The sequence below is a fragment of the Leopardus geoffroyi genome, chromosome A3 (assembly GCF_018350155.1).
Source record: "Leopardus geoffroyi isolate Oge1 chromosome A3, O.geoffroyi_Oge1_pat1.0, whole genome shotgun sequence".
Lineage (NCBI taxonomy): Eukaryota > Metazoa > Chordata > Mammalia > Carnivora > Felidae > Leopardus > Leopardus geoffroyi.
In genome coordinates this window covers 87,466,188-87,481,915 of record NC_059336.1, presented here as the reverse complement: position 1 = coordinate 87,481,915, position 15,728 = coordinate 87,466,188, and the positions used below count along the sequence as shown (strand labels likewise).

Genomic DNA, 15,728 nt, shown 5'->3' with positions numbered 1-15,728 from the left:
GTTGGTACAACTCTTTTGGAAGGTAGTGTGGCAATAGCTATCAATTTTAGGCGGGCATAACTTGGGTTATCAGTTCCACTTTTTGATATATATCCTATTAAATAGTTGCCTAAATATGCAAATAAAAATGTGAAGGATGGTGATTATTGATTAGTTTATAACAAGTTGCCAGTACCCACTGTTATAACTATTTAAGGAAATTCCTTAAACAAGTTATCTTTATATAACAGTACAATGATTTGCTATGTAGCTATTTGAAAGAATAAAGGTTTCATGATCTATTAAATTTAGAAAGGCATAGAACTGTATATATAGGACAGTGCCTTGGTTTCAACTGGTTAATTTTTTTATAACAAGCCTATATTAATTAAAATGCCTGAAATCAAGGAAGATAAATGATACAACAGACATTTGTATACATAAATGTTTGGCACATCTTTAGAAAAATTCCTAGCAATTGGTCTTTTCTCCCACCAGCAGTGTATGAACACCATTTTCTTGAATCTTCCATAACTCTAGAAGTTAGTTTTAACATTTGCCAAGTTGATTGGAGACCTCAGTCCAGTCTTCATATTTAATATTTGCTGAGATGACTAAATTATTTTTGTTGGCCATGTCATCTTTGCAACTTAATCTTTTCAATTTTTTTCATATTGATTGAGTATCCTTAGAGCTTTATAATAACAATTTATATAAAAAGGATATTAATATTTTGCAGGTGTTTCCCCCATTTATTGTATATCTTTTTTGGTTATGGTATTTTTGACATACCAAAGGTTTTTATGTAGCAGAAACCAAAAAAAATATATCTTTCCCCTTTAAGCTCTCTACCATCGCTTACACAGTTAGGAGAACCTTCCTAAGGCAAGGAAAATCTTGCCTAAGATAAGGCAAATATTTACTTATTTTTTTTTCTCCTAAGTCTCATATATTATGTTCAACTATTCTATCTAGAATCTATTCTTGTATATGGTATGAAGTACAACTCACATTTTTTTTTAATAGTCAACCAGTTAATGGTCTCAATTGCTATTTGTGGAATAATCTATCCTGTCTACTATGGTTTTGATATTCCATTTTTATCCCATGCTAAATTCCTATCAGTACTTGAATCTGTATTTAATTTGGTTCTATTATTTTGTATTTTTGCACTTATTGTGAATTTGTTCATTCATGTATTCTGCAAATGTTTATTAAGCACCTATTCTGTGCCAAGACAGCTTCTAGATGCTAGGGAATCAGCCAAAAATAAGACCTAGAGCTTGTGTTTTAGCGAGTTAGACATTTCCTCCTGCTCTCTATTATAACCGGTTGTTGCTAGTATTTAAAAATATATATTTCTTTTGTAATGGGTTTTGTTAATTCTAATAGTCCTTCAGTTTATTCTCTTTGGTTTGCCGGTACATGATCACGTAATCTTGAATAGCGATAGCTTTTCCTCCTTCCATTCCATATTTTTAGCCCTTACTACTTTTTCTTATAGCTGGCTAGAATTTGAAGAACATTTTTTATTTTTTTTAATTTATTTATTTTTTAAATATTTATTTATTTTTGAGAGGAGAGAGAATGAGTGGGGAAGGGGCAAAGAGAAAGGGAGACATAGAATCGGAAGCAGGCTTCAGGCTCTGAGCTGTCAGCCCAGGGTCCCATGCGGGGCTCGAACTCCAGAACTGTGAGATCATGACCTGAGCCGAAGTGGGACGCTTAACTGACTGAGCCAGTCAGGCAACCCAAAGAACATTTTTTAAAAGGCAATAGATATCCTTTCATTTTTCTTGACTTACTGATAATATTTGTAGCATAAACAGTTAAGGATGACTTTGTGATTATGTATATGTGAGGACATATTATATATACATAGGTGTGAAAATGTATATATAGTAAAACCGTGGATTGTGAGCATAATTTGTCCCAGAAACATGCTTGTAATCCAAAGCACTTGTATATCAAAGCGAATTTCAAGAACCGTTTGGCTCAGTTGTGATCACGTGACATTTACCGTCACGTATTACTCACATTGCAAGACGTCACTCATTTATCAAGTTAAAATATATTGGAAGTGTTTGCTCATCTTGCAGAACACTTGCAGAACAAGTTACTCGCAATCCAAGGTTTTACTGTATGTGTATATATACAAATAAACTTTATCATGTTAATAAAATGAACTTTATAACCTAAGAGATTTGGCATTTAGCTTTGTTTTTTAAAGCAGAGGAGATAATACGAGTTGTGGGTCTTGCTTCTTTCAAATGTTTTGAGGACTTTTATTGACCTGATTATGTTAAAGCCATCCTTCACTTCCCCGGAATGAACCCTCCTTGGCTCTGTGGGATTATTCTCTGTACATACTGCTGGATTTGATCCATTCTGAAGTTTGGGGGCCTTGTTTTCTTTTTTAGTGTTCTGTTTTGTGTTTTGTTTTTTGTTTTTTTATTTAAGAGAGTGTGAGCAAGGGAGAGGGGCAGAGAGGGAGAGAGAAAGAATCTTAAGCAGGCTCCACGCTCAGCAATGAGCCCAACGCAGGCTGTGTCCTATGATTATGACCTGAGATCATGACCTGAGCCGAAATCAAGAGTCAGACGCTCAACCGACTGAGCCACCCAGGTGCCCCTCTTTTTTAGGTTTTGATAATCAGCATTATGTCAGCTTTATAAAATACATTTTAAAACATTCTGTCTGTTATATACTCTTAAGTAGTTGAGATATGGAAGCAAATGGCTCTGTGAAGGCTTGAAAGAAATTGCTAGTGGTCAGTTTAAATTTTCCACCTCTTGAGTCATTTTTGGTAATTATTTTCCTCACCATCTATTCAATTCAGATTTCTAAATTTTTAGCATAGATTTGTAAACAATCTCATTTTAACTTAAAGTTTTCTTTTGCATCTGTGGTCCCAGCTAATGTGACTTTACCAAATATGAAAATAAGTAAGTACCTAGGCCCCCAAAACAAAATACATTTTTAAGTTTTTTTTTCTTAATAATAACTTTGGAGGGGGAGACCCAAAACCTCTTTTATTTATTTATTTATTTATTTATTTATTTATTTATTTATTTATTTATTTATTTTTGAGACAGGGAAAGACAGAGCATGAACAGGGGAGGGGCAGAGAGAGAGGGAGACACAGAATCTGAAACGGGCTCCAGACTCTGAGCTGTCAGCACAGAACCCGATGCGGGGCTCGAACTCACAAACCGCGAGATCGTGACCTGAGCCGAAGTCGGACGCTTAACCGACTGAGCCACCCAGGCGCCCCTTCTTTTTAATCTTAAACCAAATTCAAGCGAAGGCTTCATTTTAATAGTGTTCCCAGGAGCCCAGGGAAATAACCAGTTTATTTGCATAACTGCAGGTGCCAAAGTTGTTATAGTACTGCCATTTCTGATTTGGATGATGCGTGGCATTGTAATTTCTAGCAAAGGCTACTAACTAGCTTCCTGTTGGCTCAAGCTTTAAAAAGTTTCAAAACCTCCAAATACACTACTGTGTCCATGAGATGCCACTAGAGTGTTTGAAGCAAGACAGCCAGTGCTGGTGTGGGAGATTTTTGCCGTTTGCTCATTTGCTTTTTGGTTCTTTTTTGTTTTTACAATCAGAACTTCTCAGTAAAAAAAAAAATATTGGATTCTTACAAAGAGACCATATCTTCAGCTTGAGTTCTTTAGGGCCTTTGATCTGAGTTTGAATGAGGTCAGTAAACAATTCTCCTGGGCACTTAAAGGACAGATGCACCTTTACTGCTGTTTCGTCATCTCTTGCCAGGTCAGAGGCATTCTCTGGGTAATTACTTCCAAGAGGTGCAGGAGATTAACTGGCTAAATGGTACACGTAATGCGGTGACACAAAAGTGGCTGAAGCAGATAAATGAGAGGTTTGCAATTACACACTCTGCTCCCCTCCCTCTGCTGGGCCTTGGGAACCAATACAGCGAACACAAACATAAGATACTTTTCTTGGTTGAAAGAGAAAGCGTAAGACCTATAACTTTGACCATGGCAGTGGCTCTGAGGAGCTGGCATGTGAACTATGGAGGGACATAACCTGTTCATCTTCTATGTCACTGAGCTCAGTTGGAAACTCTGGGCTTGAACACTTCTCACCTTGGAACAGTTTCTGGGTTATTATTTTTGCTTTGGAGGAGCGTATCATCAGGCCTGTTTGCATGCTGTACACATTCCCTGCCAGCAAATTTAAACAATGACAGATGTTTTTTGCACATAGCAGACCTTGGGTGTTATAATTAGGGTTTCAGGGGATGAATCATAGGCCCCTGAACTGGAATGAAAGCAAGCTTGGAGCCTGAGCATTATTTAGAGAGGTGAGGTAAACTCATAGATCACACAGATGGGGAATCTTTCTGGATCTGGACTGTCTCTAAATCTCATCGGCCCCTCCCTTGCCACACAAAGAAAACCCCAAAACGGGCGCCTGGGTGGCTCAGTCGGTTGAGCGTCCAGCTTCGGCTCAGGTCATGTTCTCAGGGCTCCTGGGTTCAAGCCCCACATGGAGCTTTGTGCTGACAGCAGGGAGCCTCCTTCGGATTCTCTGACTCCCCCTCTCTCTGCCCCTCGCCTGCACTCGCTTGCTCTCTCACCCTCTCAAAAAAACAGTAAAAAGAAAACCCCAAAACAAACAGGCTTCTTAGTGTCCACAGAGCACGTCCACCCTCTGGTCACCACCTCCCCACGTGGGTCATTCGGGGTACACACCTTCTCTGCTGGCCTCGGTTAAATCCCCCTCACTCTTTTTCCGAAATGAAGTTCAAATCAGAATCTATAAACAGAAGAATCAAAAAAGCACCCCCCAAATTTGACATCACTTTACTAGGTTTAACTGGCAAGTATTCTACCAGATCTCTTTCTCTGTATGGATACAGATATTTGTAAACTCACTTCTTCCTTCAAACAAAAAAAAGCATTTGGTATTTTTAAATCTGCTTTTCACTTACAGTATGTAGGGAAGATATTTCTGTAGCAAAAATGCCAAAAAAAAAATCTATCAACCTATCCTTTTTATGATGTCTATAACACATTCCATTGTACAACTCTGTCATTGTTTATTTATCCATCCTTTATGGGTAGAGATATAGGTTGTCTCAAGCTCGGATATTCAAACCTGAAATGAAAATTCTTGCAGCTAAATCATTACTAGTATCTTCTAATTATCTTCTATGACCAAATCCCCAGAAATGCACTACTAGGTCAAAAGGTACACACTTTTTCACCTCTTAATATGTTTTGACAATCTGCCCTCCAGAAAAGCTGTACAGATTTATATGTCGACCACCTACGTGTGAATGCCTATTTGTTGGCAAACTTGCCTATGATTAGTATTTTAATTTTCTAGATTCTGTTAATTGTGTTAGAAAAATGGTGTCTCATTGTTTTAATTTGTATTTCTTTGGTTAAAACCAAAGTTTGATAACATTGAATGCTTTTTTTCATGTTTGAGTGTTTGAATTTTCTTGTGAATTAGACCATGTTTCAGGTAGATTATTTTCTTATTGATTTGTAAGCAGTTTTTTAAAAGATCTATTGAAAATATTTCCTTCATTGTCCTGGGTACATTTATATGTGTTGTGTTTGGGTTTACAGAAGTATCATTTTGTTTTTGTTTTTAACTTTTAAGGATTTAAAATCTGTTCATTTTTCCTTTAGGATTTCTACTTGGGATAGGAAGGAATCTGCTGTGACTCTTTGTCTCATTTCCCCTTCTACTTTAAAAAGTTTTATTAATGTTTATTTGTCATTGAGAGACAGAGCATGAGCAGGGGAGGGGCAGAGAGAGGAGGGGACACAGATTCCGAAGCAGGCTCCAGGCTCCCAGCTGTCAGCGGGGCTCGAACTCACAAACCGCAAGATCATGACCTGAGCCGAAGTCGACCGGACCGCTCAACCGACTGAGCCACCCAGGCGCCCCTCCCCTCCTACTTTTATGTTGTTACTTTTGGGATTTAAATTTCAATTCTTGGGGCACGTGGGTGGATCAGTTGATTGAGCGTCAGACTCTTGATTTTGGCTCAGGTCATGATCCCGGGGTCGTGAGATCAAGCCCTGTGTCAGGCTCAGCGATGAGCATGGAACCGGCTTGAGATTGTCTCTCTCTCTCTCCCTCTGTCCCTCTCCCCTGCTCGCTCGCTCGCTCTCACTCTCGCTCTCAAATAACAAATAAATCAATTTCAATTCTTTGGGAATATATTTCGGTGTAACATGTGGGATAGGAATCTAACTTGCCTTTTTGCCAAATACTGATCCAAGTTACTCTATGCCATTTGTTGAATAATTTATTCTCTAATCACTGATTCCAAATCCTACTTTTGTCACTTGAGACAGTTTAGGAGTATTTGAGTCTATTTGTGGAGTTTTCATTCTGTTCCATTAATTTGAGGCTCATCCTATAGTGAAACATTGTTTTGAGTTGGGAATGCGTCGTTTGCCCCAGGAGGTGGCGGCAGAAAATATTGAAAACTGGGAAAGTAGACAGTGTAGTACAGTAGATAGCACTTCACATTCTTGGCTCCCTTTCATGACAAGACTTCTACTTCTGTCCCACCTAGAGCCTGTTGGAGGAAGAAACACTTGTGGTGGTGGAGAGAAGGATTACTTACCATGTTTGAATCCCTGGGGAGAAAGGATGACTGACCTCATTCCTTAGCTTGGCTGAAGACTGATGGGCACTCGGTCTCACTGTTCTGAAAGGCATGGTGAACCTGCTTGTATGTTCTTATTGTTTCTGGAACTTTGTGCTTTGCAGGAACTGGGGGCATGAGGCAGGCCTGCAGTCCTCCATGTGATGTTCTGGTTAACGGAGACTGTGTATTTTCACGTCCCCTTTTCAGAGGGCAGTACTGTGGAGTAAGTATGCCATGGCATTCTCAGAGCCACAGACCGAATCTGGTGTGCCTCCCAGGAATAGAGAATAATTAAAGAATCAAAGAAGAATTTAGCCAAAAAACTCAGGGGCACCGGGGTTGCTCAGTCAGTTAAGCATCCGATATTGGCTCAAGTCATGATCTCGTGTTTTGTGGGTTCTGGCCCCGCATTGGGCTCTGTGCTGATAGCTCAGAGCCTGGAGCCTACTTCGGATTCTGTGTCTTTCTCTCTCTCTCTCTGCCCCTCCCCCGCCAAAATAAATAAACATTAAAAAAATAAAATAAACCCTTGGCTGTATTAGTTAATAGAATGCAAGATTGAAATACCAAAATTAATTTTTAGGATATAGGACTTCAGATAAATTTCTATTCTTTTTTTCCCTTTGGAATGTTTGAGGGTGTGCCCCCAGACTCTTGAGGAATAGGTATGAGTTCCTTCTCTTTGCCATTTAGGGGGGTTTAGTGGCAAAGTTTGAGGAGTACTGTCTCACGTGGATGACTGATTTTCAGATATTTAAAGTAGTAAAAACAGTAACTAAACCTATTATTCTAGCTTCGTTATTCTTCTGCTTGTTTTAGATTTAATTTGCTTTTCTAAGTTTTCCCAAGATGAAAACTTAGACTACTGATTTTAGATTTTTCTTCTTTTCTAATATATTCATTCAGTAATGTAAATTTCCCTCTAAGCACTGCTTTTGCTGCATCCCACAAATTTTGATGAGTTGTGTTTCCATTTTTATTTAGTTCAAAATATTTTTTTAACTCCTCTTGAGATCTCTTCCTTGACCCAGGTGTTTTTTAGATATATTTTGTTTAGTGTCCAGTATTTGGGGGGTTTTCCAGTTATATTCCTCTTACTGACTTCAGGTGTAACTCCATTCCGGTCTAAGAGCAGACACTGTATGATTTCTAGTATTTTAAATGTGTTAAAGTGTCTTTTATAGTCCAGAATATGGTGTATCTTGGTGAAGTTCACGTGAGGTTCTGAAGACCGTGTATTCTGTTGTTGAATGTAGTAGTCTGCGAATGTCCTATCCAGTTGGTTGATGGCGTGTCCTTACTGATTTTCTGCCTGATGAGTCCATCCGTTTCTGATAGGGGGTTATTGAAGTCTCTGAATATAATAGCGGATTCATCCATTTCTCCTTGTAGTTCCATTAATTTTTTCCTTCGGTATTCTGACATTCTGTTAGGCACATACACATTAAGATTAAGCCACTTCATTCTTCAATGATTTAGAAGCTGTTTCAGCATTTCTCAGTGACTTCAGTGCCTGAAGGTCATCACTAGTAAACTCTTTAGCCCCACATGGTACCCGTAGTTGATGCAAAACTTCCCATGTTATCTGTAAATGAGAAGTCAAGTCTTCTGACTTGAATAGCAGAACTCTGCTCTGTTTTAACCTACGGAGAGAAAAAAATATAAAAGTAATTACTCCCAAGTTTCTGACTAGTGCTCTATTAGGGTCAAGAGAGTGGGATCTTCTTTGATAGAGATCATTTCAAGTACATTCTTATTTTGAATCCTATCCTCTGTAGGTTGTAGAAGATTTCCAAATGGACTGGGTATGCCCCGGTGAACCACTTGAAAGTTAGAGATTTACATTTAGGAAAACAACACCAACTCACTATGTAATGTGAGCTTATTGTCTTGTGAAGTGCCTCTTTTCCTTACTGTGGAAGAGAGGGAAAAATAAACAAAACAGACCTTTAAACTAAATGGGACTTTTTGGATTTTCAGATAAAAGGCAGGCCATTTTTCTTTTAACAGTAATAACAGAGGCATTTGGAGTATCTCTGCTATCATCCCGTTTGGAATATATCCAAGGGATCCAACAGTAGTTGTGATCTTTGTGAACCAAGCCTAGTGTAACTTTTGGTTCTTAATTCTCCCAAACTAGCTACTTTATTCATTTAATGCTGTGCTATAGAGCCAAAGGGATGAATAACCAAAATGAGATCTATCAGCTTGAAATGAGGGGTGCTATTTGTTCGCTTTAGGTCATTTGTTTTCTACATAGAATTGTTCACTGCAGCAAACATTTAATGTATATCAGATCATCTGCTGGGTTTGGTGATATTAATGCAAAGAGGGTCATGCCCTAGCCTTTGCCCTCAAGCCCTGAATTCTTGGTAGATTGTGGCAGAAGCAGACATAGTTTTTTACAATATGACGTGAGGTACACAGCAAGCACCTTGCACTCAAGAGGAAGGTTAGGGGTATGACAGGACAAGGCACAATCTGAACAGATAATGGCCATCACTTACATCAACACCTGCTAAGTGGTCATTTCTTTAGAGTCTTACCTGTTGCACAAACTCCTTTAACCCATCTAGCAACCCTTGGACATATGGTGATTATCCCCATTGTACAGATGAGGAAGCTGAAGCATTTACTTGCCCAGTATCCCACAGCAAGCAAGTGGCAGAACAAGAATTTGAACCTGGGACCCTTGACTGCTGGCCTAGTAATCCTGCTGCTCTGTGTCCATCACAGAAGGCTGTGGATGCTGAGATGCCTAGACCTGTGCATGTATGAAAATGCCATTTTGTAGCAGACATTAAGCTAAATGTAATCAGACTTAAACAGCTGCTCTCTTAAGTTTTTTCTGTCATAGTGACAGTAAGTGTCATGCAAGTAATTGCCATGCTGGCTCACAAGAAATATTGCCACTTCCCAATGCTGTGAAATATAAACAAATGTGGTCTGGTCCTTTCTTCTCTCCTTCAGGTCAAGACTTAGCTGTTCGGAAGACAGATAGTCACATGAGGCATGCTACTTAACATGTTGTGTTGTGACCAGGGAACCTCTAAAATGAATTCATTAATGGAGGCTGCTATGCATTTCTACCATACAGTTCAGAAAAAATTTTTACTATTTTATTTTTGAGAGAGAGAGAGAGTGCGTGCATGGAGAGGGAGGGGCAGAGACAGAGGGGGACAGAGGATCTGAAGAGAGCTCTGTACTGACCGCAATGAGCCTGATGCAGGGCTCAAACTCACTAACTGAAAGATCAGGACTTGAGCTGAAGTCGGACTCTCAGCCAACTGAACCACCCAGGCACCGCCCCTCCACCGTACATTTCTTAAAAGGTTTTTGTTATAAAGGGTGATTTCTTCGATTTATGCAGGCAGCCTGTCCTCCCATGCGTGATATCCCTGAAAGTCACAGTGTGTGTGTGCGCTCTAGCCTGTAAGACCTCTGCTGGAGTTCAGGCTTCACCTCCTCCTCACCCTACCTCCGTGTCTCTCCAGTTGACATTTCCCCCAAATAATAGTGGGAGATGGCAAAGTCTTTACTGCTTTTACATTAACACCTTTAGTTCTTCACAGCCCAGCTAAAGATAGAATCTGTGTTAGCACATTTGCTAATAGCTGGCTTACGTTCAGACTGTTCACCCTTAACTTTAGCCGTGACGTGTACCCACAAGAGAACACAGGCACTTATATTGACTTGATAGGACGGTAGATCAGGAAGGAAAGAACACTTAGAATTTCACTTGTATCTGGGAACTTCCTTTATTTGGCCGGCAGCACTTTTTGATGGCCTTTGCACCTCCGAGTAGATAATTTAATATCTGGATCCTCGGGTGATGGAGCAGTGCTGTAGTGTGGACATTTTACAAATGTGTATTAAAAGTGCGGGTTTCCCCTTTAGGTAAAGAGGTAAGACCCTTTGTCAAGTCGTCTGCGGGTACCCCCTCCCTGTGTGCATTAGGCCACTTCACTTTTACAAAAGGCCTACATTAGTACCTCTTTTCACGAACCAAAAAGAAATCAAAGGAGAAATTGTAAAAGTTAAAATAGCTTCTGGCATTTGTTTTGAGCTTTTATAGAGGCAGCATGTGCCCCAAGCAGCAAGAACGGCCATGCCAAGCTTGTTCCCCAAACTATGCTCAGCATCTAGCCGCCATATTTTTGCACTGTGTCTGTGAGCATCTGTGTTTTATCTCTATTTATTTTGTGCATCTGTTAGCAAGATGTGTCCTATAGTATCAGAAAAGCCCATGAGGTTATTTTTGGGGTCTAGGAATGCTCAAAAATGTTTCCATATAAATTAGCGGTGATTGCTTCTTCACTTCACGCCACTGTGGCTTACAGAAGATTTCATGAGAATACCCTTCTTTCAGATAGCGGCAGAAACCTGTGTGTATTGCTAACACAAAACAGCCAGCGGGATGGACTACTTCTGCAATGACACACCTCTTTCTGGAAAAAAAAAAAAAATGTGGCTTTAAAAATCACTGTCTAGGGGCAAGTGGGTGGCTCAGTTGGTTGAGCATTCGACTTCGGCTCAGGTCATGATCTCCTGGTTCGTGGGTTCGAGCCCTGTGTTGGGCTCTGTGCTGACAGCTCAGAGCCTGGAGCCTGCTTCAGATTCAGTGTCTCCCTCTCTCACTGCACCACTGCTTGTACTCTGTCTCTCAAAAATGAATAAATGTTAAAAAAAAAATTAAAAAATTTTTTAAATCACTGTCTTATTTAAAGGACTTTTCTAGAACATTCTCTCCTTTGCTTGTAAGTCCGAATCATTCATATCTCTAGTTTGCTTGGATTGCCTCCGCTGTAGTACCTTCCCAACCCCTCTAGAAAAGTTGACCAGTTGGTAATTCTGTAAAAGCCCATCCTGCTGGCCCATGGGGGAGGAAAAGTTGATGTTTTAGGCAGCCAGGAAACTAAACTATCTCCTGAGATTTAAACACCCAGATAGCACCTCCTCATAAAAATTCCATTGTTCTCCGAGCAGAAGGCCTGCTTGTATTTTCCATGGGGCTTTTCCTCACTGCCCTGTAGGCTCCCTTGATCTATATTTGTGTCACCTCATCTCCAGCAACCCACTATCTAACATTTCTTCCTCTGATTGATGCTCTTCAGTTGTGACATTCATCAGGAGAAAAAGAAAGAAAGGTTTAACCTTTTGGAACGGAGCAGTCCCTTTGGGTCCAAATGCCCTCATCCTTTCAACTTGCACCTCAGACCCCGATGAACCCAAATTGCACGGAGCTAGTGAGTGGTAACAAGGACAAGATGTTGGTGGAATAACCCCACCGTTTTCCAGCAGTAAAGAAAATAAATGCGCTTAATCATTCGTAGATGTGCTTCACCTACTAATCAGGGCACAACCCTCTCCAGCTGTTTTCTCTTCCCCTGTGGGAGGCGCCGCCTACAGTGGGGAGAGGGCTCTGCTCCAGTGGGTGACTGTTCCCGGCCAAGGATGGAGCCGCTGTGTCTGAGAGCGCCAGCTCTTGCAAGCCTGCCCTGCGGACAGTTGATCTGAGCGCTCAGCCTTGAGAAGTGAACCAGGGAGGTTGCAGGGGCGGGGGGATTATCCTAGAAAATAGGATACGATATGTGTCTTCCCTTGAATATGCCTCATTAAATGAGGCAGGTACCTGTGGCCCTTGCAAATGGAGAAGGTTGGACTGCAAGGTAGAAGCCCTTCCTCCGCCTGTGGTCTTCATCCCTGAGGGCACCATGGCCCCCAGGCTGGTCCTGGCTCAGCCAAGAATGCCCTCTGGGGGCCGTGATGTCATCTGACTCCACTGCTGGCCGTGCAGAAGTAGGCAAATGGCCTCACTGTTTGGTCTTAAAGATAAAGTCATTAACTTTGTATAAAAACATGTTTAGGCGCCCAATGAGGTCATTAGAAAGCATTGAAGAAGTCTGGATTGTTCTAAACCACTACCCGTGCACTGTTCTTGGTTTTCCCCCACTTTAGCTTCTTCAGAAAGGGCCTTGTTGTTTTTACCTGGGCTGTTTATCACTTGATAAGCTATTTTAGAGGCTCCAAAGGCAGAAATTTTCTGAAAATCTAGAACTTTGTTTATAGAAAAACCTTTCGCTTTGAGGATGGAGATAAATTGGTATGAATAGCTATTGGTATTTTTAGGTACTGCCTCCCTTATACTGGGGGGAAAGAATCCACTTTCATTTTGTCATACCAGTGAGTGTCTGCAGGTGACCTCTTGCTCCGTTGACAGTAATCGTGTGATGTGCGTCTCATCTAGAGATTTCTGTTCCTACTTCTTGGCATTTTCTTTCACCTTCCCTCTTGCCCTTATTCTCAACTTCTGCAGTGCCTTGCATAATACCTAACATTTAATGGTTGACTGATACACTTTTATTGATGACGAATAATTTACTTCGAGTCTCTTTCCTCTTCTCTTTCCTCTTCCTTTCCCTTCTTATCCTTACTCCCAAAATAGCATCGACATAGCAGCAGATAGGAACACTGACTTCTACCTTCCTTGGGGGAAAGGACTCCTTTCCCAAGGCTATGTGGCCTGTCCTAGCATTCCAGCCCCACACGCATCTCACCATCATGACACCCGCATTAGTGGGGGTGACCATCTCTGTTTCTCTCCCACAGCCACTGTAGGGGAGTATGAAGGACAATTGAAAGCTGGGCTATGCTCGTACAGGGCATAAAAGGTTGCTACAGAGGCAGGACGTTTACAGCAGAAAAACCCAGAGCAGAGAATAGTCTCCTGGTCTGTACATTTGCAGCTTGTGTGTCCTCTGGTCACAAGTGAGTGCAAAGCCTGTTTGCTTTGCTCCTTGTGGGCCCTTCTCTCTTGATCCTGGGATGCTTTAGTCCAGCCTGCAGGTGGTAGTGGAAAGGATATGTGGTAAGTAGGGTTAGATACCGCGTAAGCTTCCAGAAAGCCTTGAACACAGCTACCGTCACCCAGAGACTGACTTATCCTGGATGTTGTATGTGTGTCACACAGATGAGCCTGTGATTAACTTGGACAGAGATTCCTTGGACATGCCTGGGGATGACCAGGGGAGGAAACTTTATTCCAGTTTGTAGCATTCTGGGGGGATCCGAGGGATCCTGAGAAGACTCTGGAAGGGAACTGTCAGTAAAAGCTCTTTAGAGAAGTTTGAGAACATCAATCAGGACCAAGATAAACTGACTTGTGTGGCTTTGACTCTTGTGGGTATTGAGCCTCTAGGCCTGTGTTCTTGTTTGTTCAGTCATTTTTTTTGCTTTTTAATTTTTTGAGGGAGATGAGGTCCTCCATCTGAGGGGGTCAGGAAAGATATTTGAAGACGTTGGTGTTTGAACTGGGCCTTGAAGGTTGACCATGGCCTAGGAAGGTGAAGAGAAAGCAGAGGAATAGCAGAGACAGAGACAAGGTGAAGAGAGGAGGGCCCCCAAAACACAGCCCCCAAAATAGTCTTGTCAGCTCTGTATCTATTCTGTTCCATACCTGACCACCTCTTATGTCCTCCCCCGCCACCCCTCTCACCTTTCACCTGGACTTCTGCAGTGGTCTCAGCCCCATTCTTCCAGTTTCCACTGTTGCCTCCATAAGGTTTCTTCCCTTCGCAGCATCCCAAGCAATTCTTCTAATACCTACATCGGGTGCCCTTGTCCCTCTGCCCAAAACCTGCCAGTGGCTGCCCATCTGGGAAGGAAATCCAGACTCTCAGCTCTCTCTATGAGAGACATCTGCCCTGGCATCTCTCCAGCCTTGTTTCTCACCACTCTCCTGCTCCAGCCTTCTTGCTCTTCCTTGAACAGGCTGAATTTACTCTTACCCCAGTGCCTTTGCACTTGTTGTTTCTTCAGCTTTGGTTGCTCTTCACCCAGATATTTGCAGTCCTTTTTCCCTCATTCAAGTTGCCATTAGATGTCACCAGTTCAGAACACGATGACTCTATTTATCTGTCCACACACACACCCGTGATGAAGAAGATGCTCCAATGTCTGAGTTATTTCTTGAAGACCTGTCACCACAGAAGAGTTCTACTGGCGTCTTCTTCCAGAATGAAGAACCTAGATTTTATAACGTCCTTTTAAAGCGTTCCTGCTCAAATAGGAATTCAAGTGTTGGCTTTTGTGGTTCACACACCCTGGCCATCCCTGGAACTGTCTGACAGGTTTGGCTTAAAAAGGAACTGAATTCATTCAGGAAGTATTGTTGAGAGCTATCTATGTGTCAGGTACTGTTCTCGGCACTGAGAATACAGCCAACCGAAAAATTCCATCTCCCCCGCCCTGACTTGATCCCAAGGAGACAGAAAATAAACAAATAAGCATATGATAAATTGTCAGGTTATGACCATGCTGGGGATGGGGAGTAAGCCACTTGCTTCATTACCTTGCTGGTTAGGTCTTCACAGAAGGGTGATGTTGGACAATGAAAAAGCTCCCTGCAATGTCTTGTTCCTTTCCTGCCTAAATTACAAAAAGGACAGGAAAAGGGCGATGGAAGAGTTCTCTGTAACTGTAGCTTCATCTTGATGTGATAAAGGCTGTGCTTGACCCCCACTGGGAGTCCACTCTTCCATGTAGCTAGGGGGTCACGAAATTGGATTAAACCACCCTTCTAGCAACTCTTACGTTCTGTGTCCTTGGTCTCAGAGCTGACAGCTGGTTGACAACAGACTGAAAATTGTATTCATGACTTGTCCTCAGCTGAGAGATAGCATGTCTACAATATGTCATCTATTTTATATTAGAAACCATCAAAGCAAGGCCAGTTTCCCTGAAACCAAGATGCTGGATTTCCTTGGTTGTTTCAAAGGCCTCAGATTCCTGATTGTACCTCCAGCCTCTCGTTGGAAGAAGACCCCTCGCTTTCCCTCCCGTCCTCTCTCTCTGGCCTATTTCTATAGGGAACATGATTCTCCTCTGCTTCCTCTCATCTGACAGGCTCTCGGTTTGAGAGTGAGGCTCGGGGTAGTGGCAGCCCAGACCAGTCACCGACCCAAGCTGCTCATTGCCTCTCCCTGGGAGCCGCTGTCAGTAAAGGTTTATTGAGCACACTCATACAACACACTTCAAGACGTAAGAGAGCTGATTGTGCTTCCTGCCCTCTGAGCTTTCAGGCGGCTGGAATTCATAGTGA

At 41.7% G+C, this 15,728-nt stretch overlaps 1 long non-coding RNA gene across 1 annotated transcript; it reads right to left on the bottom strand.

Moving 5' to 3' along the window:
• Nucleotides 1-11,326: 11,326 nt before the first annotated feature.
• LOC123580924 lies at nucleotides 11,327-15,077 on the bottom strand. Its single transcript, XR_006703535.1, has 2 exons — nucleotides 14,416-15,077; nucleotides 11,327-13,963 (listed from the first exon to the last, which is right to left on the bottom strand). It is a non-coding gene; the product is annotated as an uncharacterized LOC123580924 (long non-coding RNA).
• Nucleotides 15,078-15,728: the final 651 nt, after the last annotated feature.